Genomic DNA, 23,318 nt, shown 5'->3' on the forward strand with positions numbered 1-23,318 from the left:
CTCACTAATACCTTAATCTTGAACTTTAGCTTCCAGAACTGTAGGCAATAACTTTCTGTTGTTTAAGTCAGTTTATGGCAGCCCTAGCAACCTAAGACTCAAGACATAAAAGTTATGCCATAAGCAACAGATTGGAAATATCAAGTTTCATCAAATCTAAGATGTCATTGGGACTTCCCTGGTGGTCCAGTGGTTGAGACTTCGCCTTCCAATGCAGGGAGTGTGGGTTCGATCCCCGGTTGGGGAACTAAGATCCCACATGCCTCGTGGCCAAAAAAATAAAGCAGAAGCAATATTGTAACAAATTCAATAAAGACTTTAAAAAAATACATTAAAAAAAAATCTGAGATGTCATCAGCTGGAGGAGATGTGATAGAGCTTATATGGCCATGGGTTCATGGAAGGAGATCCAGTGTCCTATCTTTATGCAGTGGGCTGAGCCTTGCAGGTGGGGTGAGGTGAATTCAAGAGCAGGGTCATTACTACTCTACTTCCCATTCCCACTGTTTCCCAGGGAGAAGCCCTGTAGAGTTCTTTGTATCATAATGGTACAGGACCAGCAAGGTACAAAAGGTAGGGGTGGCATGTCTAAGTCTGAGACTAGAGTCTAGCTCACAACAGCATCCAAAACTCCTGGTCTTCAAGGTAGTTTTGAAGTAGCAAAGAGATACATGAAGTAAGAGACTGAGTGTGAATGAGCCAGCGAATCTGAATAAATTTGTGGCTGAGATGAAAAGAATGCATATGACCCCTCTGGACCTTATGCTTGGAGGCCAACATGAGGACCAAAGATATCAGTGAAGAATTTGGTGAGGAGAGAGACCAGTGACCAAAGATCAGGTGGGAGGAAAGCAGTATGATGGAGGCCAGAGCAGGCACCATGTTCCCAAATGCCTGAGCCACGCTTGATAGAACCCTGGCAAGAAGGATGATTATAGTGTGATATTTTGAATTGACAAGTTTTAGCTTGAAATGCTTACTTTTACCCAGAAGTGACTGGATTTACCTGGAAATAACCTAGATTAAATTTCTAGTTTTGGAGGGAATTGTGGGGGAGGTGTTCCAAGACAAATTATTAATTCTGATTAAAATTAATTTGAGAAAAACATATTTGACTTTATACATTTGAGTCTAGATTTAAATTTTTTTACACAGTACATTAATTTTTACTTCTAGCCCATTACCTCCCACATTATATGAATTTCACTTGCACCAAAAACACTCAATTGTTTGTCTTATCCATTTCCCCTTGGTTTCCTAATTTGCTTTGGGTTACAGGCCACTGAGAATGTGATGAAAATTATGACTGCTTTCCCTAGAAAAATGCACATATGCACATACATATCAAATTTGGCATACAATTTCGGGGACTTCCCAGATACTCTGAAACCTCTCACAATGTCAAAAAATGGAAATAAAAAGTTGGTTTGTGTTAATAGAAATATATTAAGAATTCTGGTTTAAGATGACAGACTTTACATTCATTTGCTTCCCCTGCCTTCCTAGAACCCACTGAAATGACAGTTAAAGATATGTAGAAAAAAATGAATCCATGACAGCTCTGAAAACAGGAATGTGTGCCATGGTTTGATAAGAGATTTCATCAAATTTCTGGAAGATGGAAATGAGATAGACTTGCCTTCTATTATTTCATGAGTGTAATATACCATAGGAATCCATGGCCTAGATCTCAAATGGGGGATTGTATTGGATGTGGGAGCCTTTCTTCAGACAGGTACTAGAACTGTTACATATAGAGGATAAGAATGAACTTTGAGGCAGCAATCTGGGTGGTTAACTAGAAGGATGTCCTCAGGACATTTTGGCTAAGTAGCTCCTTCCCTTCTTAGATGCGTATAGAGCAATTTGAATTCTAAGAATTGTTTTCTGAACTTGTGAAAGATTTGCTAAAGGACAGTCCAAGTAGTGAAGTTGGAGCAAAGGAGCAAGGCAGACTAATATTTGAAGGAGGTCCACAGGATAAAATGGAAATTCTGGGGTAGAGCCAGAGGGTTAAAAAAGAGAGTCATCTCAGACTAGGAGGGAAATGCAGTTAAGTGCCCTACTTTTCTTTGACAGCGGTGGGGTTTCCAAATCCACCTGCCTGCTCCCTACCCAGGTATACTGAAGAGAAGGATCTCTCTACAAAAAGGCTACAGTCTGCCCTCACATTCAGAGCAAATAGAGCCTTCTTAACCACAAAAGAAAATCAGGCAAGCTACTCACACTAATCTACAAAGTCCTTCATCAGTAAGTATAAATGGTTAACTAAGGACCACCAAATGTCTGAGGGAAATCAATGTCATAAAAGACAAAGATGAAGATAAACAAACAAGTCACCTGAGCGGATAAGGAGATATGAAAAGCAATTTGAAGATATTCACATGGATGAAACAATGACATGCAGCTATGAAAGAGAATGTAAAAAGAGGACAAAAAAGAATTCTCAGAAATTAAAAATATGATTACTGAAAATCTGAAAGTGTAGTAAAAATGTCTAAATAACAGAAAGGATGCTGATAATCTCCAAGGGAGTAAACAGGAAGATAAAGTTAAGAAACTTTTTCAGGACCTAGAGAAAAAAGGTGGCAAGTATAAGAGATATGAAAAAAGACAATAGATATAGTTTGAGAAGGTCCAATATCTGTATAATTGACACAAAAGAAATAATCAAATAAGTAATAAAGTCAACTTTCTCTGAAAAATCAAATTCTTCAGTTAAAAGGGGCCACTGAGTACTAAGCAGGATAAATGAGAAAAGATTCAAACCAAGACACATTCTGATGAAATTTCACTACTCTGGGAATGAAGGCAAACACTGTTGAAGCTCTCAGCAGGAGGAAAGATCAGATTATTCACAAGGAAATGGGAAATAGCTTTGCATATCACTTCAGTAATCAACAACAGTAGATGTCAGTATACAACAGAATAATGCTTTCAAAGTTCTAAAAGAAAGTAAACCAAGAATTCTATACCCAGCTGTGTTAATTAGTGTGCTTTTGACTGGAAGGAACAGAAAGCCAACCTCAAGTGGCTTAAGCAAGAAGGAAATGCATTATCTTACGTTATATGAAATTCAGAGATAAGGCATCACCAAGGTTGGTAAATTAATCAGCTTAATAATGGCAAATAACAATCAAGGTTCCTGATTCTTCTCATTCTACTGTGTTATCCTTCGCTTGTTGGCTTTGTATGCAGGGTAGTTCCTCTCTGATGACAAGATGTCCACAGTCATTCCAGGCACCACATCTAGAAATAACGGTTTCCAGAGGAAGACAAGAATGTCTCTTATTCAGAAGCTCCAACAGACTTTCCTCCATGTTTTGACCAAAATTTTGTCTTCTTCCTAAGCCAGTCATTGGAAAAGTATAGCCATGATTGGAAAGGTATATCCAATCATTGGATAGCCATAATTGACTTAGACCAGTCAGGAGGCACCCCGTGTGGATACATGGCAAGGGAGTATACCCTGCATAAAAGAAGATCCTATTTTGAAAAGTATGGGGGTGGGAGCAAATGAATATTGTGACATGCACTAGTACATCAGATCTTAGTTTCCAGACTAAAATACGTGATGGAAAATTTGTTTATTATGGTTTATTTGGAGGAAATGGGGGATGGGAAGACTGTGGAACATCTACCAATGATCCAATGATCTTTTCTAGTGGTAAGCCTTCACTTTTACCCTGCCGTGACCTTAAAGCTATCTGTGTAGAACCATTTTATAGAAAAATATCTAGATCTGGAAATTCCCAGGAAAATCATAAAAAAGAAACTAGTTATGAGAGACTGGATGCCTTACTTCCAAATCACCAGCCAAGAAAATGTCATAGGTGTTTGGCAGGATGTCACATTTCCCACTTTAAGCTAGAAGCAGAAGCATTGAATTTTAGTTAACTCTGATGATTGTGCAATTTAACTAATAGTCTTAACTTTTAAACACTGGAGAAGGCTTTATTTGAGAGGAAGTATTTTCAGTTGCATGGTGCATTCAACTGATGGCTAAGCTTTCTACACCCAACACCTTCACTACTGATTCATAGTGTGCTTCTAATAATTCACTCTTTCTTAAATGTTGATTGCAAAACAACATCATCAGAAGGATGATCTTCAGAAGGATGCACTGTGGCACCAACACTGGGACCTTAGGTGAGGTGCTAGGGCACCAGTCCTCTAGCCTTCCATGAGAAATGGCAACTTCTCTTGCGTTCATAAAGGTAGCCCCTCACTTGAGTCTTTACAAAATAAAGGAAAGCTGTGTACCCCCAAATGTTTGTTTGCCTGACTCATTTAATCATTCAGCAAATATATATGAGGGTCTACTATGTGTCGGACACTATTCCAGGCTCTCTTAGTGGACAAAACAAATTATAGTCATGCAACTTACTTCCTACTGAAGGGAGACATTCAGAAAACCCTATATAGTAATAAGGAAATTATTTGTTCTTTAGAAGGAGATAAAAACTTTGGGAAAAGTAGAGCAAGGTAAGGGGAATCAGAGGTACAGGGTAGGCCTCATTGAGAAGGTGACATTGGAGCCAAGTCCTGTAGGGGGTTGGGTGGAGGGGACAGTGCTCCAGGCAGAGGGAATGGCCAGGACAAAGGCCCTAAGGTGGGCGCATCCAGGACAGCAAGGAGGCCTGTTGCAGGGGAGGTTTCTCTTCTTCGCTGATACAGATACTGTTTGAAGCAAAGACTCTAGAACTGTGTGACAGGAATGCTTACAGATAAAGCTAATATTTGAAACAAATATTAGGAGCTATAATGTTTACTAAATGAGTTGCTATAGTAGCACATCGGGAAACAGACTGCTGGGCTGTACCCCTACGGTTTCTGAGCCAGTTGGTCTGGGGTGGAAGCTCCAGAATTTTCCTTTCTAAGTTCCTGGTTGAGGCCGATGCTGCTTCTTTGGTCACTAAGAGAACCACTGCTCCACAGACAATGGGATTTCTCTAAGAGTGAAGTCTGTGGTACGTTTTAGGTATAGTTTATTGACAGTTTGTTTAGGGATATATCTTTTACATAAATAGAGTCTATTCCTCAGTAGTTTGTACAGTCATATGTTGTGAAGCTCGAGCGGTCATCTGGTCCAACTCTGCCTTTTGGGCAATCATTTTTACCATTTTAAACCCCATTTTTACTAATGAGGCAGTCAAGATCCAAAGAGGTTACGGCTTGCCCAAGTCACATACTTAGGTTTTGGAAGAATTGCTGGTATGTAAAAGTAATGAAAATTAAGCTCCCCTCTCTTCCTTGTTTCTAGAACCAGGAGATGCAAACCTACTTAAGGTTTGCTTTCTAATTGGGGGAGGGGCACATTTTGGTTTTGACAGAGAAATATGGAACTCCCAAGTCCCTGCTTTATCTCTGCCACATTTTTAGCCCTGGAATGCACTTTGGACTCTGCCTGTTTGGAGCTCATGTGCTTCTAGATTTCTCTCTTGGTCCTCTGATTCATTTCCTTGGTTTGCTTTCCTCTCCTCTTTCCTTCTCAGTTCCGCCTGGGGCCTGCTTCCTCACCTGCTTGTCATCTTCTCTGTGAAGGAGGTCCTCCTGCTAGGAGAGGCGGCCAGGCTGTATCCAGCGACTGGCCTCCTCAGCAGTGACAGTGTGGAGGGGAGACCTGCCGCACAAGATGCCTCGTCACTTTGCCCAGATTTAGTACCTAACCCGGGATATTTACATTGATTTGTTCCTTTTTTTTTTTTTTGGTGGCAGGATTTGTGAGATAGAAAAACTACACTGTTTTTTTTTTTTTTTAGAGAATTCAGGAACTTTATTTGCAACAACTTTGTGTGTGTGTCAGGGGGTGCAGGGGACACAGCTTGAGGCCAATGAATCCCCTCAATCGGAATGTATAGGTTAAACAAAGCTATTAAAAGGTGGAAAAACTACACATTTAACAGCAGCTTAATTTAACTGAAATCTCAAGTTTACGTCTGCCCAATGCATGTCGGAGGTTTTTCTCTTTACTGTGCTCTTGAGGTACTGATAGTGACATTTTTTGCCCTAAGGAGACATTTGCTCATTGAATTGGTCCCTTTAACCTCCCTGCACCTTAGTTTCCTTGTCGGCAAAGCAAGAGACATGATCCTTCTTTAGAAAGGAGACCTTGGGAGGTTCTGAGGCACCATGGCTTGGTTCCCTGCCAATCTGGGCAGCCTCAGGGGAGGGCCAAGATTTCAGGATCTGTGCCAGGAAGGAGTGCCTGAAAGACTTGCTTCCCAAAGCGATTTCTCTTCCCTCGCTATGGCCCTCTCTCTGGATCCACTGGCATCAGGGTGTGTGGACAAGGACCCCTCTGCTGAATTAAGCAGAGGGTACTTTGCAGAGGGGCTCAGAAGACAATGAGGACTCATTTAGACTATGATTTTTTCTCCCCTTTTGCATGATATTATCTTTGAGAAGCCAACTTTTTTATTGAGGTATAGTTGATGTACAGTATTATGTGTTTCAGTTGTATGACGTGATTTACAATTTTAAAAGTTATACTCCATTTATAGTATTATAAAATATTGGCTATAATTCCTGTGCTGTACAATATATCCTTGTAGCTTGCTTATTTTATATATAGTAGTTTGTACTTCTTGATAGCCTACCTCTATCTTGCCTCACCCCCTTTCCCTCTCCCCACTGGTAATGGCTAATTTGTTCTCTATATCTGTAAGTCTATTTAGAAGCCAACTTTTAAATCTTAATTTCTGTATAGGTCACTAATATTAAAAAAGTTAAAATATTAGTTAGCAGTTAAGAAAATTAAAAAAACCCAAATCCCTGGAAGACAATAATGAATGACACTATTAAAATTTGCAGTCTCCTCAGCCATGATAACAATCTCTTAACAAACTAACAGTAGACAGGAATTCCTTATTCTGGTAAAGAGTATCTACTAAAACCCTGTGGCAAATATCATCCTTAGTGATGGGACCAGGAATGTTACAAGAAAGCCTGCTATCCACTGATTGTATTCAACATTTTACTGGAGGGCCTAGCCAGTAAAATAAAACAAGACAAAGAATGAAAAGGCACAAATATTGGAAAGGAAGAAATAAAGACCATCATTATTTGCAAGTAATCTAATAATTATGTATTTAGATAATCCAAAAGAATCTATAGACCTTTATCAAGGCCACTGACACAGGATAATATTTTAAAATTCAATTATATTTCTATATGTGAACCTCAAGTAAATAAAAATTGAGCTTAAAAAGATCATTTACAATGGCATCAAAACCATAAAATAGTCTGCAATAAAGCTAATAAAAGATATGTAAGAGCTCTAGATGGAACTATAAGCATTATTCTGATAAATTAAAGAAAACCTAGATAAATGGAGGGTTATACCATGTTCACAGATTATAAAGTCAGTATTTTAAAGATGTCAACTCTCTCCATGCTGATCTATAGGTTCGGTGCAATCCTAATTTTAAAAAACAGCCACATTTTTTTCTTACAGAAATTGACAAGTTGATTCTAAAATTTCTATAAAAACGTCCAAGGCAATCTTAAAGAAGAACAAAATTGGAATAATTACACTGCTAGGTATCAAGATCTATTATAAAGCTATAGTAATTAAGGCAGTATCTGGCACTAGAAAAGACATATAGACCATTGTAACAGAACATAGTTCAGAGATAGACTGACACACAAATGCTCACCTGGTTTTTGACAAAGGTGACACTTAAGTGCATATATATATATATATATATATATATATATATATATATATATATGGTTGATCTGTGTACAATGACAGTCCAGATTAATTACAGATCTAAATATGAAAGGCACAGGAAAACATCTTTATGACCTTAGGGTAAGCAAAGATAAGTAAACAGAACACAAAATATACTAACCATGATAGAAAATATTAACTTCATTAAGAATAAGAACTGTTCATTAAAAGGCACCATTAAGAGAATGAAAAGGCAGTCTACAGAGTAGGAGGAGATAATTGTAATACATTTGACAAAGGATTCACATCAAGGATATATAAAGAACTACAAATCAGTAAAGAAAGATGGAAAACACAATGGAAAAATGGACAAAATTATTGAACAGGAATTTCACAATAAGGGCTATCCCAATGGCCAATAAACATTAAGAAAAGGTGCTCAATGGCATTAGTCATCAGGAATTTCAAATGCCCATGTACCCACTGATGTTTACAATTTAAAACAGACAAACAATAGCAAGTGTTGGCAAAGGTGTAGAACAAGTGGAACTCTCATATACCATTGGTGGGAGCATAAATTGGTATAACCATTTTGAAAAACCCTTTGGCAGTATCTACCAAAGCTTAATATATGCATATTATTCTGTGACCAAGCAGTCACATCCCTAGATACATATCCAACAGAAGTGTGGACATCTGTTCCACAAGATATAAGTACAAGAATATTTTTAATAGCTCCAAACTGGAAGCCACCCAGATTTCCATAAACATTAGGATGGATAAATAATTTGTGATATAAAAATTCTGCAGTCTCATCTCAGGATTGTTAACAAATGTCTTTCTTGTTTTCACTGTCCAGCCACCATGTGTGGGCAAAGTGCCAGAATCGCTTAGCCTCCAGAACTTGCCCCAGGCAGAAGGGGGAAACCCCTCATGGCCCATGGCTCACTCTGCTGTATGAGCACATGGGCAGGGCGGGCGGGGGGACCTGCAGGCAGAGTGCCATCTGAACAACTCTCCATTTGGGCTGCCGGCTTGTCTGTAGGAAAGTGAAATTCTTGGGGTCTGACTGGTCCGTGGAGGCAGTTCACAAGTCTGGAGCCCCCTCTGCCACAGCAGGTCCCAGTGGATTGGTGGTCAACACTGATGGTGCCCGGCTGTGGTCTGGCCTCTATATTTAAAGCACCACCAGGTGATTTTAAGGTACAGCCAGGACTGAGAGCACAGTAATGACAGGGAACTGACTGCCTCTGAGTCTGCTTTTGCAGACGTCTCTCAGGGCCAGTCTCCATCTTTCCTGGCACCTGAGCAGGTAGAGGGATTTCCCAGCGAGTGAGGCTGTCACCTGAGCGAGTGGGTGAAGCTACTTGACGGGTGTGACTTGCCACCCCTTCGTGACTGACACAGCCGGCAGGAGTCTGGGCCATGAGACAGACCCCTCTGGTTACCGTGGCTGCTGGGCCATCGGGGTCTGTCTCACTGAGGCCCCCGTTCTGAAGGTGTCTGTTGAGAGGCGCTGTGGTGGACGGCATGGGCGGAGGGGATAGTTTGGTCCCATCTTGGCAAGATGTTCTCTGCGTCAACGGGTGGCGCTCAGACAGTTGCTGATTGTCACATTGTGTGTCTGATGCTTTTCCTTTTTTTAAAAAAACATAAAGACCTACTGTTTCTAAAGAGAACTGGCAATCAACCAGAATAGTGTGAGGTGAACACTTGCTTAGAGGGGGAAGTTACTGTTTGCCATTTGGCTACTTTTAGTGCATATGAGCAGGGGCACGGGCACCCACAATCAGAACTTATGCAGGTCATGTGCTGGAGAGTGGTCCTGGAGACCCCCTGCCTCACCGGGGTTAGTCCTGTAGTTAATGGATTGTGGGGACATGCCGGGGGTTCCTGGGAAGGGGGCCAGGGTACGGTAGGCAGTGGTGGGACAGTTAAGAGACTTAGGTAATGGCTATTTACTAAACAGTAAAAAAAAAAAAAAAAAAAAAAAAAAATCACTATTTTACCAACCAGTATGCCTGCAGGGGTGCATACTGTCCAGATACCAGGTCTGCTTGTAAAAGATGCTAAACACTCCAGTTAACCTCAGCTAGAGTGTGAGACGAACCAGGGCTAAGTGGAAAGTATTGTGAGGGCATGGCTGAGTCTGTCTGATCATTGTCCTATGTGTCCTCAGGGCCTAGGCTGGGCACATAGTAGGTGCACAATAGGGCTGGGCACATAGTAGGTGCACAATAAATACATTCTTGATCCCAGAACCTGGTCTTTCAGCCCTTGTGACTCTCCTAGTAATAGGTGGCCACAGAAGCCTCAATATTAAAGAAACACTCTTGAACATGACAATGAGCTGCCTCGGGTCCTGTGTAGAAAGGTTATCCCCACATGCCAGGCTGCCTTTGTGGGCATGGCATCTGTGGGAGGGAGAGGATGTTTTCATGCCACTAGTGTAGGAGGAGCCCTTAATCTGGATTAGTTTATGGATTAGCAGATCGCTCCCAGCCTCTCTTGACAATGTGTCCTGGTGTCCTAGCCAGCGTTGAGGCTATGCCCACAGGTTCATGCTTTGGAGCTGACAGTTCTGTCTAGATTATGTTATTATACATCTGCTTGCTTGTTCTCTTGAAGATTGCTTCATTTCAGTGTAGTATTCATCACTGTCTCTTTTTTTCTGTCCCCTTGCTCTCCATTTTTACTTTACGGTTTATCTTGAGTGGGGGCACTCCAGGGTTGGGGTTAAGAGCGCAGACTCTGTATCTGGACTGCCTGGGCTCATTTCAGTGCAGCTTTCCATTTTGAACATTTCGTGAAAATCTTTGTCAGGTGAGTTGTTTAGGTGCTGGCTTGAATGTGTCTTTAGTATACCTCTCAGCAGCATATATTGTAGGAGAGCTGTCATCCACCAGCAGTCCTCCCCAGCGTGTGAGGCACACCACACTCAAGTCTGGGGGACTGTGAAGATGTATTCCCACATCTGAGATAGAAGAAATCCCCCCACATATCTGGGAGTTAGACTGTGATGGTTAAAGCTGTATGTGACAAGCATACTCTCCCATCCTCCTCTTCTTCCTTTGGGAAGCTGCTACCCCACCTCATGTGGTCCTGGTGGGGCTGTCCATTAAGGTGATGTGTACTGCCTTCTGTTCTCACGTGGACATGTGATCTACGCTGGGCCAACCTTAATATGACAGCTCCTTAGTCACGGTGAGAGGTTTAGGGATGGGTGTTTTTCCCATTTGGGTCACAAAGATGCCTCCCTGAGGCTCTTCTACTAGCTCTAGTGGGGAAGACGGTGCTCTTCATTTACGCTAGCAAGTGGTAGCTAAGCTTCTCAATATGTGAGTTAACAAGTTACCATTTTTTACTAGTTTGACTTGGGTTTCTGTTAACTGCAGTTAAAATAACCCTGTCTAGCAGAGTTCAGAAATGTTTGAAGATGCTAGATTTTGTAGAGTGCCCTGACATGGCCCCATAAGAAAACACGGAAAAAAGGATGGATCAAATTGCTGTCTGGCTTGACTTTCTTGATGATTGAAGAGTGGGTCCCCAAGGCATTTCTTCTGTGACTTGATCACTATCCTTATTGGACGTCACAATTAACTCTGTCCTTTCCATTGTGTTCCCTCTCCTTGGAATGCTGTTCCCTTTGACTTCTTAGCTTCTTGATAGCTTATTCATCATTCGGAGTTCCACTCAAATATTTCTTTTCTGATACCGTCTCTGATCCTGCTGGTCAGATCCCTTCTTTTCCGTCTCTGAGTTCCCCCAGCTCTTCAATTTTTCTCTATTTATCTCAACTTGCATTATGTTATAATGAATTGTCCACATGTCCCATTTGCCCTCTGGAGTTTTCCTGGCTTTGAGATTCTAATGGTAATGGCTTGAACGCCCATTGATGTGAGATGCAAACCTGGCCTGCTGAGGAGATCCTGGGCGGGACTGCCGGGGAGGTACTTATAAAAAATTCACCTGTATCTCCCTCTAGCACTTTTATGAGTTAATTTTTTTATTTACCCCTTTGCTCCAATTCTAATTTCTTTTGATTTAAAGAGTGAGACTGGGAATCTAATTCAGGGACTTAAAAAAAAATTATCATGGGAGATTTTTACTTTTTTATTTAGTTGGTTTATATTTTCTAAATTTTCTACAATGAGCGTGTGTTGCTTTTGTAATTAGAAAAAAGTATTAAAAACACGAAAAATGATTCCCAGTTATGTAGATGGTACCAAAATAAGAGTGGCAAAATAGCCTGAGAGAAGTGCTAGGGACAGCTTACTTTATCTTCTAGCAATCTTCTTGTACTATAGGAGACATAAGAAACCCATTTGTTAACTAATGCCTGATTATTTCAAATATTTCTAATGTTTTGAATGGTCAGACCTCAAATAAGGGTTTATGATCTTATTTTCAACGATTAGCTTTGGCATCCAACACTGTCTAACATAGATGCTCAATTTTACATTTGGCAGAACTAAGCCATGTGCAAACCGCTTACTCTCAGGATGTTGCATATTTCTGCCAGGTGGTGTACAAACATCCATTTAAAGTAGAAGGCAGAGGCCTATCTGCAATGTTCAGTATTCTCAAAGAATATATAAAGTTGAGCAAAAACCATGAAGTCGTGAGGGTATACCTTTTGCTTAATTTCCCGTCCTTATTTCATAAAATGTGCTAAATATCCAGGATCAAAAGTGGAAGGAAACAGACAGTGAAGATCAGTTGAATGGGGCAAAATTCAATGTCCAGTCTGCTGAAGGTACAATAGTGAGGCAAAAATGATTGAACACAATACTTAATTTAGAGGAAATTAAGACACAGTACAAACTTTTTTGACATGAAATGTGAACCAAACGTCTTATGTTCATTTTTTATGGTATACTGGCTTTCCTTTTTCACATTAATGTTATATTTTACTCCCTTGCTAATCCTTATTTTTAATAGTCACGCTTTTAACACTCTAAGGGGCGTTTTGTTCCTTGAAGTTAAGCCAGAGTACCTTAGGATATTTTACAAACACATCCATCGAAATTGTTGACTTCTCCAGTTTTGACAATTTACTAAACTGATATAACAGGTAGTTCAATTTAGCCGCTGTATAGAGAGCAATCGTTTAGCACAGTTTGATATTTAACACTGCAGCTTAACCATAAAAAATACAATTTATGCTAATATGTTCTATTCAGGCCTGTTTCCAACAAAGCCTACAATTTAGCCACTTCGAGTTCTCACAACTGCTGTTTACTAATAATGCTTGATTTCAACAGAAAAAAACATTCCTTCAATTCAAACAACATGGGAAACTCGTATTTTGAGGGAAGTTAATCATTTGGTGATTCTTTAATCCTCATGCTGAAAGTTGGTTGTAATTTTCACATCTCCTCTGTTTTCTTTCTTCATTTTGCATTATGTTTTGGACCCTTACAGAATAAAAACAAGTACAGCATGTTCACAGTTTATGCAAGGGATGCATTCCGAAAACACTCACATAATTCAAAACTTACACAATTTGAGTCTGATTCTCCCAGAGGGATAAATATAAAGTAGGATTTGCTTGACTGTGCATAAAGAGAAGAGGTAGTTATTGTTTTATATGACACTAAAATTGGCCCAAACTGCGACCGCACTGCGTATCCTTTGCCTCCGCTCTCACGTCTGTGGAATCATTAGACTGTTCATCTCTTTGTGTGTTTATGCTGCTGAGTGAAGAATGGGATGGAGCTCCTTCCAGCCCATGGAGCAGCTACAACAGGGACAGTGGTGGGACATTAAAAACATGCCACAAAGTCATTGGCACTCCTTCCATTGAGAGGCTGGTCTGTGCCGCTTCCTCTTGAATCAGGGCTGGCTGTGGTTGCTTTGATCAACAGTGTAGAGCAGAAGTGACACCGTGTGACTTCCAGTGTGTAGTAGGCAGAATAATGCCCTTCCCCTGCTCCTTCATAGATATCCACATCTTAATCCCTAGAATCTGTGAATATGTTACCTTATGTGGCAGAATGGGCTTTGCTGATGTGATTAAGTTAAGGATCTTGAGATGGGAAGATTATCCAGGTGGGCCCAGTGTAATCACAAGTGTCCTTATAAGAGGGAGACAAGAGTGTTAAAGAGAGATTTGAAGATGGTACAGTGCTGGCTTTGAAGGTAGTGGAAGGGGCCATGGGCCCAGGAATGCAGGTGGTCTCTAGAAGTTGGAAAAGACAAGGGAATGAATTCTCCCCTAGAGTCTTCAGAAGAAATTCGGCCCTGCCAACACCTCAATTTTAGCTCAGCGAGATCCATTTGGGACTTCTGACCTCTAAACCTGTAACCCAGAAGTTATAATCTCTCTCATCTTAATTTCTCTTCACCTTTCATTAAACCCACCTCCATCCTTCCTTTTGCTTAGGATAAAGCCTTTGGTGCCTAAATATTTTGTATGATGTGTGTGTGTGTGTGTGTGTGTGTGTATATATATATATATATATATATATATATATATGATATCTGTATATATTTATATCAACTTTCTTTTGATATTTGCATTATGTATCTTTTCCAACTTTCTATATCTTTATATTTTATACAGGTCTTTTGCAAATGGCATATATACAGCTGGATTTGGTTTTATATTCAGTCTGACAATTTGAGTTTTAGCTGGACTATTTAGTTCATTCATATTTAATGTTACCTCTGATCTATTTAGGTTTACATCTCTTATTTGGGCTTGCTGTTTTTTCTGCCAATTTCTATGTTTTATTTTCTTTCCTTTCTTGCCTCCTTTTTGGTTATCTCATATCATTCCATTTTTTTTCCTTCCTGGTTCTGAATGTATGCACTCTATTTATATTTAGTGATTCCTCTGGAAGTTATAACATACATGCTTCACTCATCAAAGTCTAAAATTAATACATTTCTTTACCCTCTTGAATTTCTTTACCCACTAACCTCAGAACACTTTGATTTCATTTACCTCCCTCCTGATTATAAATTATGTTGTCATGAATTTTATTCCTTAAAAAAAAACCCTCACAAGGCATTTTCTCTGTTTTATGCATATAGTGTCAATTTAGATTTATTTACATCTTTGTTACTTTTTTAGCTCTTCTTCCTTCTTGTAGTTAAGATCTTTCATCTGGGATTACCGTTCTTCTTCTTGGAAAAATATTTTTTAGAATTTCTTTTAGTGAGTATCTCCTGGTAGCAAATTCTCTCAGTTTCTGTTTGAAAATGTTTTTATTTTGCTCACATTTTAAAAAGATGTTTTTGTTGAGGATACATTTCCAGATGGGCAATTGTATTCTCTTAATACATTGAAGATATCATTCCATTGTCTTTGGCCCCCATTGTTGCTATTGGGAAGGCAACTGCCAGTCTTTCAAAGTAATCTGTCTTTTTTCCCTGGCTGTTGTTAAGATGTTTTCTTTGTTTTAGTTTTATGAAGTTTCACTATAATGTGTCTGGAAGTGGATTTCTTTTCACTTACCATGATTGTGTTTCACTGAGCCTTTTGAATCTGTTATTGGCGTCTTTCATTTGTTCTGAAAAATTCTCAATGATTCTCTTAAAATATTGCTTTTATCCCGTTCTCTCTCTCTTCTCTCTCTGGGACTTGGAATAAATGTATGTTGGACTGAATCCTCTCTGTATCTTAATATCTTCTCTGTATTTTCTCTGGTATTGTCTCTCTTTGCAATATTTTGGGTAATTACTTTGGACTTTTTCGCTAATTCTCTCTCCAACAATGTCTAATCTGTTGTTAAACCCAGACATTGATCTTCTGTGCTTTTTTTTCTTTTTTTTTTATTCTGGAGATTCTCTTTGGTTATTTTTCAAATCTTTCATGATTTCCAGATTCTTGTTCCCTGCAGATATTGTCAGGCTTGTGCTTTATTTCTTTAAACAAAGTAAGCATGATTGTTGTATACTTTGTGTTTCATAATTCCCATAACACTAGTCTTGGCTGATGTGTTTCTGCTGATGTTGTCTGCTTATAATATGTTGTTTCCTAGGGTGCTTGGGTGTTTTTTCTCTGTGAGTTTCACATTGTCCTTTAAAAAGTAGTTTGTGGGAACTCGTTGAGGCCAAAGATGAAGGTGCCCTTCTCCAGAGAGAATTTTTCTTTTTTTTGCTTCTGTCAGGTGCCTAGGATCATTCCTGCTCCAATATCATTTTAAAATAAATTTACAGCTTGATTTTTTTGGGGGGGCCTACACAGGGGAAATACATTTTGGCAGTAAATTCTTGCAAGGACTGCCTTTTCTCTTTCTCTAGTTACCCTTCTTACTTATTCCTTAACCCTCCACAGATCCCTGCTCAAATATCGCATCAGCGGAGCCTTCCCTAACCACTCGATATGAAATACTATCCCTGGGTAGCACCACTTTCTAAACTACCTTATTTTGTTCATAGTACTCTTTACCACAGAGAATGCTCTGGAATTACTCATTTATTTGTTTATTGAGTCTCTCCTTTCACTATCATGTATGACTAAATGAACAGTATCTCAGATACTCAGAATCCTTTAGACATGATTCAATATAGTAGAGCAGATAGATTTTTTTTTTTTAAATCAGAGATATTGGAAGTACAAAATGGCATCTGGAATAATCTATTGCCCTTTAGAGGTCTGCTTAGTTAAAAAATAAAACCTCTTTCTTTCCCCAAATCTAACTCATTTTTAAAAACATCACATTTTAAATATAACTGATGAAGAGTATTCATTGAATACTCTGCCAGAAGGGCAGTACATATCTTAATAAATAGTTTGTTAAATGGGCAGTGATTAATAAATACATTTGTGCTAAAAATTTCCTAGTCAACAGAAAAAAATTGTATCCACGTGAGGGGAGCTGTGTCGCTTGTTCAACAAATACAGAACTTCTACGTTATGTATGGTAGACTCGCTGTTATGGAAATGAATATGATAATGTTTTTGTTAAAATAATATTCCATGTCTTGTGCAAGGAAAACCCAAGCAGATTACTTCAGTTTGGCATAAAAATTGTCCTCCACTTCTGAACACTCAACAACTAGCTATTTATATATAAGTGGGCTCTCCTCTCTCAGAGATTTCCTACGTTTTCTATTCTGAAGGGGCCTGAGAGAGCAAGTTGCTCTCTCCCCTAGGCTTTATGATGAGGACACTGAGGCACAGATAGCATGACATGAGAGAGGTTATGCTTAAGAGAGGATATTAAGATACAGAGATGAAACAGTCCAACAAACGTTTATTCAGAGTCCCAGACAGAGAAGGGAGAGCGAAAATGGAGTAAGGGATCCAGGTCTTGGCTCAGCAGACTTCCCATCCGCTATGGCTGCCTCCTACTCTATAAAGATCTTAACTTTGAACTAGAGAGAATATGTCTGTGACAAATTGAGCATGCGTGGATCGGTTTTTAAACTCACTTTTGTATTCACAGAAGAGATTTGATATGTTAGCCCTGGGCTGAATGTTTTCCTACTGTATTAGGAGGCAAACGACCCCGTAGCCAACCGGACACGAGCAGACATCTAAGACGGGCCTCCTTTGAGCCACTATCCTTGGTGGCTAAGTGGGATGGCTTGGCATCTCCTCCTTCTGGCTATTGCCCCTCCCCCTGACCTGACAAGCAGGGCCAACTCAGCATTTCTCAGACTTAGAAGAAATATTTAGCAGGCCATTCAAGTTCTTTCCTATGGCCTGCATGATTCCGTGTGACCTGGATCCTGCTTACTTCTTGCATATTTTCTTGAGCTACTATCATCTAACTACAGTCCAGCCTCTTCTGGAACTCACCATGCTTTTCATAGTTCATAGCCTGTAGCTAGCTTTCCATTCTTCCCAGGGCTGGCACCTTCCCACCTGACCTTCCCTGCTGCTCTGTCAAAAGCAGGCTCTCTTTTGTTCTCTGTCTCAGCACCTTGTTTGTTTCTTATGTAGCACCTGTGACAGTTTGTAATAGTTTTATTTATTTCTTTATCATTCATTCATCATTCATTCATTCATTCTCTGCTCCTTTACTAGATTGTGTGCCCCAGGAGGGCAGGAAAGTCATGTGTTTGGTTTAGTGAGCCTATGGGCTGCTTGCATATAAAAGGCAACCAGTAAGCACCTATTGAATGAATGAATATATGATGAAATGACGTCTCAGTTAGAGTTACCTCTGAACTCTCTATCCTGTGGCTTGCATGGACCTTCCCCCTCATATCTGTCCATTAGCAAAATCAGAGTTTTGTGTTAAAGGTGAATGAACTTTTTCACAATAAACAAAGCTTCTCTGCTATCCTGTCCTCCATGGTTTCTCTTTATCTTCTTTTTTATCTCTTTATCCATCTGCTCTGCCTTCCAGGTGATTTTTTCCCCTCCTTTAAAGCTGGGCTCCTCACCATAGATTTAGTTTTTCTGGAATGTTAATTCTGCTTCTGGATATTTCTCAGGCATTTTTAAGTTCTGAATTCGTATTGCTTTTCTCTTCATTTCTCATTAGCTCTATCATGTCAACTTTGATTTGACAGCTTTGATCTCTTTGTTTTTCTTTTCCACTCAGGCGATATTCCTTTTAAGTTTCCTTAAACATTATTTAAACATTATTATTTAAATTCTTCCCCGTATTTTTTTTCTTGCTGTTGTTGAAGAGCCCTTATTTGTTGTTTGCTTCTTCTTTTTTTTTTTTAACCAAGGAAAATTCTACCCAGGCCTATTATTTAGTCCAAAAAATAGTATGAAAAAATTTCTTTCTTGATTCCTCTACTTCTTTACCTGGCTATGCTGGAATCCTCCACTTTGCAGGTGAGAGTCTGTATTTTTGTTAAGTCCTTCCACTGCCCATGGAAGGTGGGTCTAGGGCTGAGCCTTTCTGGAGGGTGGTCATCATCAGTAAACTTTGCTTCTTTTTTTCTTCTTCTAGTTAAAAATAAGGCCACCCCCCCACCAATCCCAAACAGAACAAAGCCTCCAGGAGCCACTCGTCCGCACAGAAGGAGGTGAATCATGATGTCCTAGTGAGTCTCTTTAGCTTTGGTGTCCTGTTCCATCCTGCTTGGGGGTGAGCCAGCCACTTAGGAGTGTGGAACTTGTGGTTCCAGGGCTTGGCCTGGTGTGACTGTATTTTTTCTCCACCTACCTGCGCCTCTGTTTGCTGTTGCTGTTTTCTGCTAAGACAGTTAATCTTTTCTGGTTATTCTCTCATCCCTTTCCTTCCTTCTCATTCACATTCTGGGGGAGGGTTGGCTCTATCTATCCGTGTGTCTTTACTTAAGGAAAAGGATAACAGTGTGCACCATGTTTTGAACTATTGAGTGTGTTCCCTACTTTATAGTATTTGCACTTGTCAAATACTATAATTTTAGATTGAGTTTTAAATGCATGGTGTTAATGAGTATCATTTCCTCCTTCAGGGAATCACTCATGCTGGTCTTTTGTTTTGTTGGCATTTATTTGGTTCAACCAGCGTTTACTGGGCACCTGCTTTGTACCAAGCAGAGCCCTGGGAATACCAAATGGTCCCTCTTTATCTTCCAATTTGTCAAGACCTATTTGTATTTTAACTGTTGTTTTCTAAATCGGCATGTTTAATGATGCACCTCCAATTCTATCACCTATTCTGTCAGCAAGTAATTAATGAAAATGTTAAATAGTACTGGGCAAGAACTGACCCTTTTGGAACTACATTTGTTAAATTCCCCCAAGCTGACATTTACACTGACCTGTTAATCAATTTTGTGTTCACTGGATACATAAATTATAGTTTCCCAGTTTCATGATGGGTAGGTCAAACAAGATAAAACCTTCAGCATTAACTAAATTCCTCTCCTTGAAGGACAAGGATCATCAGATTTATTCTCAAAACCATGTTGATTTTCACCCTAGCTGGAGCTGTTTATTAAAATAAATAAGAGCTGGCTTTCATGTTTTCCAGAGACTTTGAGTGCTACAGTAGGCAAGGAATTAGTTCCAATAACACCTTTAACTGCTTTTGTTTGTAAGGAGGATTTTGTTATCTTTGAATTCCTTTTTGAATTTCCATTCTGAAAACTTTAGTAATAGTTGTCACTCAAGTCGATTCTGAGCTTTCCAGCCCCTTTGACATGAATGACATATATGGCTCCAAGTTTCAATGCTGTATGTTCGTTGCTAATTAAAAACAAGCAAACAAGGAAGGCTTATAAAATACCACCATGAGGAAATCCACTTTGGAGGCATATGCTTTGAAGTATATGTAGGGGTACTCACAAGTGGGGTAAATATATTCCCATCCCCTCATCCTTTCATCCCCAAACATTTCTTTACTTTGAATGACTCACCTCCAGAAATACCTACTCTTCCCTCCATTTAAATTTTCGGTAAGGTGCACCTCTGTCCTATCTCCTAAAGCTGCTAATTGTTAGAAGTTTAGGCCCTAAAGGTGGGAGGGAACCCTTTGTTGATCTTGGCCCTCCATGCATTCCCAGTGCAGAATTAAAGGCATGGCTTACAGTAAATATGCCTTTTGGGAGTCTTCCAAAATTAATGTGTTTAAGTTTTTCAAATATAATCCCAACAGGGAATGGTTTCTATAGCTAGGGGCTGTGCTTAGCCAATTGAGATAGGCATACTCTCTGAAGAAGTAATATGAAATGTTCAACATATTTTGTAGCCCCATACAATGGGCTTTACCCTCACTGGAGTATTGGCATAAGAATGAAATCCTGGCAAAGTGCAGGTTTTTCTTTTCTCCAGAGTGATTAAGTCTTATCTTAAAGTATCATGGTAACTTTACTGGACCACCTAGCTTCTGTGGTCATGCTTACTTTTCAAACAGTTCCTGGATATTGGTTCATGATAATGTTGGCCTAATGTGAAGTGGGATATTTTCTTTCCTATTTCCTGTCTCTGCTGTCACCTTTCAGAGGATGTAGAGGAAAGGGAGTCCCAGCATGATGAATCCAGTGGCGGAGCCATGAAAAACTCTTTACATTTATAACAGAATACAATTCCCTTTTCTTTTAGTGCCTTACATTTTCTTGTTAATCCTCACACAACTTTTTCTAGTGGATAAAGTCTCCATTTCACATAGGAGGAGATAGTGGGGGGCGAGCCCCAGTGATCCTGTAAGTTGGGGAAGGTCACAGAACGAGTAAGGTGTGCAGGAGGATTCACGGCGGCCTTCGGAGTCCAGCCCCCTCCCCCCGTACTCAGCCCAGCAGGCCTGACGCAGCTGAGCCTCTGCCTTCTCTTCACTTCCTCCCTTCTCCCTGTAGTCCAGGCTCCTGGAATCTTTGGACTTTATTTTCTGATGAGGCTCCTATGAGCTTTCTCCAGGTGGTGTTCTTTTGAGGTCTTACCCAGCCCTAGTGAAAGGCTGAGGTGGTGCCAGGCTACCTGGAAGAGATTTCTACCTTGGGGACGGTGAGCCTCCTGTCACCTGTTCTTGGCTTTTCACCCTCCTGGCTGCTCCTCAGCTTTCCTTCTCCCCTTGTTCCTGGGCCCCACTTGCCAGGGCCCACCCGCGCCTTGTAACCACTAGGTGCCTCCCCTTTCGCAGGGCAGTGGATCCTGGCCGTGCTTCTGACCCAGGCTTCTAGAAGCCTCGCTCAGCCATGCAGGATGAGCTCTGCTGGGCATGGCTTGCCCTGGTCTGATCTCAAGTTCTGGGCCCCGAGCTGAGACACCAGCCGCCCCGTCCCTGCCTTGTGTTCCTTCGGGAGTAGTATTTGCTCAGCTGCAGAACTTCTGCCCCAGTGGAACTGTCCCCCAGTTTGTCTTTCAAGACATTTATCAGAGAAGAAAATGATGACAGCCTTTGCTCTCCCTGGGGCTTACCCATGTGTTAGTGTTAATAAGCCTTAGTTGTACCAAATCCAACAGCTCATGCCTGTGGACCTCAAGTGGTCCCATTCATAGCCCCCTTTGTAAAAACAGCTTTATTGCGGTACAGTTTGCATGCCATAAAATTCAGCAGTCTAAAATGTAAATATAATGATTTTGGAGCTGTGCAACTATCACCACAACTAGTTTTAGAATATTTCTATCACCCCCAAAAGATCTGTTGTACCCACTTACAGTTAATCTCCATCTCAGCTCCAGGAAACCTCTAATCTACTTTGTGTCTCTGCAGAGCTGCTTTTTGTGGACATTTCATATAAATGGAATCGTACAATTTATAGTCTTTTGCATCTGGCTTCTTTGAATAAGCATAAGGTTTTTGAAATTCATCCATGTTATAGCCTGTATCAGTAGTCTGTTTCTTTTTATTGATGAATAGTATTCCAGTGTATGGATAGCCCACATTTGGTTTATCCATTCACCAGCTGATGGATATTTGGGCTGTTTCCGCCTTTTGGCTATTATGAATAATGCTGCTGTGAACATTCACGCACACGTCTTTCTGTGGACACATGTTTTCATTTCTCTTGAGTAGATACTTAGGAGAGGGAATTGCTGGGGTCATAGGATAAGTTTATGTCTAACTTTTTAAGAAACTACCCAACTGTTTTCCCAGGTGGTTGCACCATTTTACGTTACTATCAGCAATGTATGAAGGGTCCTGTTTCTCCACATCCTCGCCAATACATTCCCTTGTAATTTAAAGGTTAGCTCAGACACTGCCGAGTGAAAGCCTGCCACTCTGCCTGTTCCTTTTCGGGGCGTTGTACCCTTACTGGACTGCAGATTCATTCATTTAGGCATTTCTGCTCCCCCAAAATCAGTCTAAAATGGCCACAGAAAATATAACTTCACAATATTCATATTCTTGCTCCCCTCACTAGTAGCGGATTCTTTTTTAGTTTTTTTTCTCTTTATGGGAGATACTTTTTCTCCTGTCTCTTCCTCTTCTTATAAGGACATCAATTAGGGCCCCATCCATATGGTCTTATTTAACCCTTAATTATCTCTTTTAAGGCTGTCTCTCCAAATACAGTCACATTGGGGGATAGGGCTTCAACATATGCATTTTAGGGGGACAGAATTTAGTCTATACCACCATAAACCACAGCTATAGGCTGGAGGGGTCATATTTCTCAGCTTGGGGCTCCATAAAGGCTGAGAACCCCCAATCTAGTAGATTCCTTTGTGCCTTACTGAAAGGCTGAATAGAGACATAGACTTAGGTCTTAATGGAAAAAAAAGGAATAAAAGTACTGACAGACACAGTTTTGGCAGGGAACCACTCATTTTTTAAATTCCAGAGCCATTGCCTATTGGCAGTATGATTAATTTTTTTCTTGACTCTACAGCATTAAACTGTGAAATTATTCCTCAGTTACATGTTGTTCATAACCCCAAATCTTCTTCCCATGCTTCTAAAATCTGACTTTAGAGCTAAAGCATTGAGGAGAGGTATTCTGCCCTGAATAGGGTCAGGAAAAGCTGGATTCCTGGAGGACTCAGACAATGGGGCAGACACAGCAGGGAGTCTCACTATTTTGCCTTTGGCGGAAGGCAAATATGGAGTTTGTCACTTATGCTTTGAGTCTCACAGCATGTAGTCCCCCTACGACATAGTCCCTGAACATTGCACATTCTCAACAAATCCATTGCACTGGAGGCCTCTCTTTTATTTGCAAATGTTATGATCTATGAGTTTGATATCACTGGTGTGACAGCCTGGTGTTTCCTGAACTGCCTGGTCCCCCTCTCTTGTTCGTGCTCAGGCCGGAGCATCAGTCGGCTGGGGAGCTGCAGGAGGACGGTGCTCACTTCTTT

General features: G+C 40.3%; 1 protein-coding gene across 6 annotated transcripts in view; it reads left to right on the forward strand.

Annotated features, from left to right (window-relative positions):
• The window catches only part of HIVEP3 (HIVEP zinc finger 3), a 515,337-nt gene that overhangs the window by 41,393 nt on the left and 450,626 nt on the right, over window positions 1–23,318 (forward strand). The window contains exon 2 of one of the 6 annotated variants that reach the window (XM_082387505.1): window positions 18,541–18,634. The exons of 3 other annotated variants lie outside the window; for them this stretch is intronic. The gene's annotated coding sequence lies outside the window, so the exon portion shown is untranslated. Of the gene's footprint in view, window positions 1–8,765; window positions 18,635–23,318 lie in introns of those variants that run through there. 2 more of the 6 variants (XM_082387503.1, XM_082387504.1) reach the window with 2 other exon arrangements.

This window comes from Balaenoptera borealis (assembly GCF_965194805.1).
Source record: "Balaenoptera borealis genome assembly, chromosome: 1".
In the NCBI taxonomy this organism is placed as follows: domain Eukaryota; kingdom Metazoa; phylum Chordata; class Mammalia; order Artiodactyla; family Balaenopteridae; genus Balaenoptera; species Balaenoptera borealis.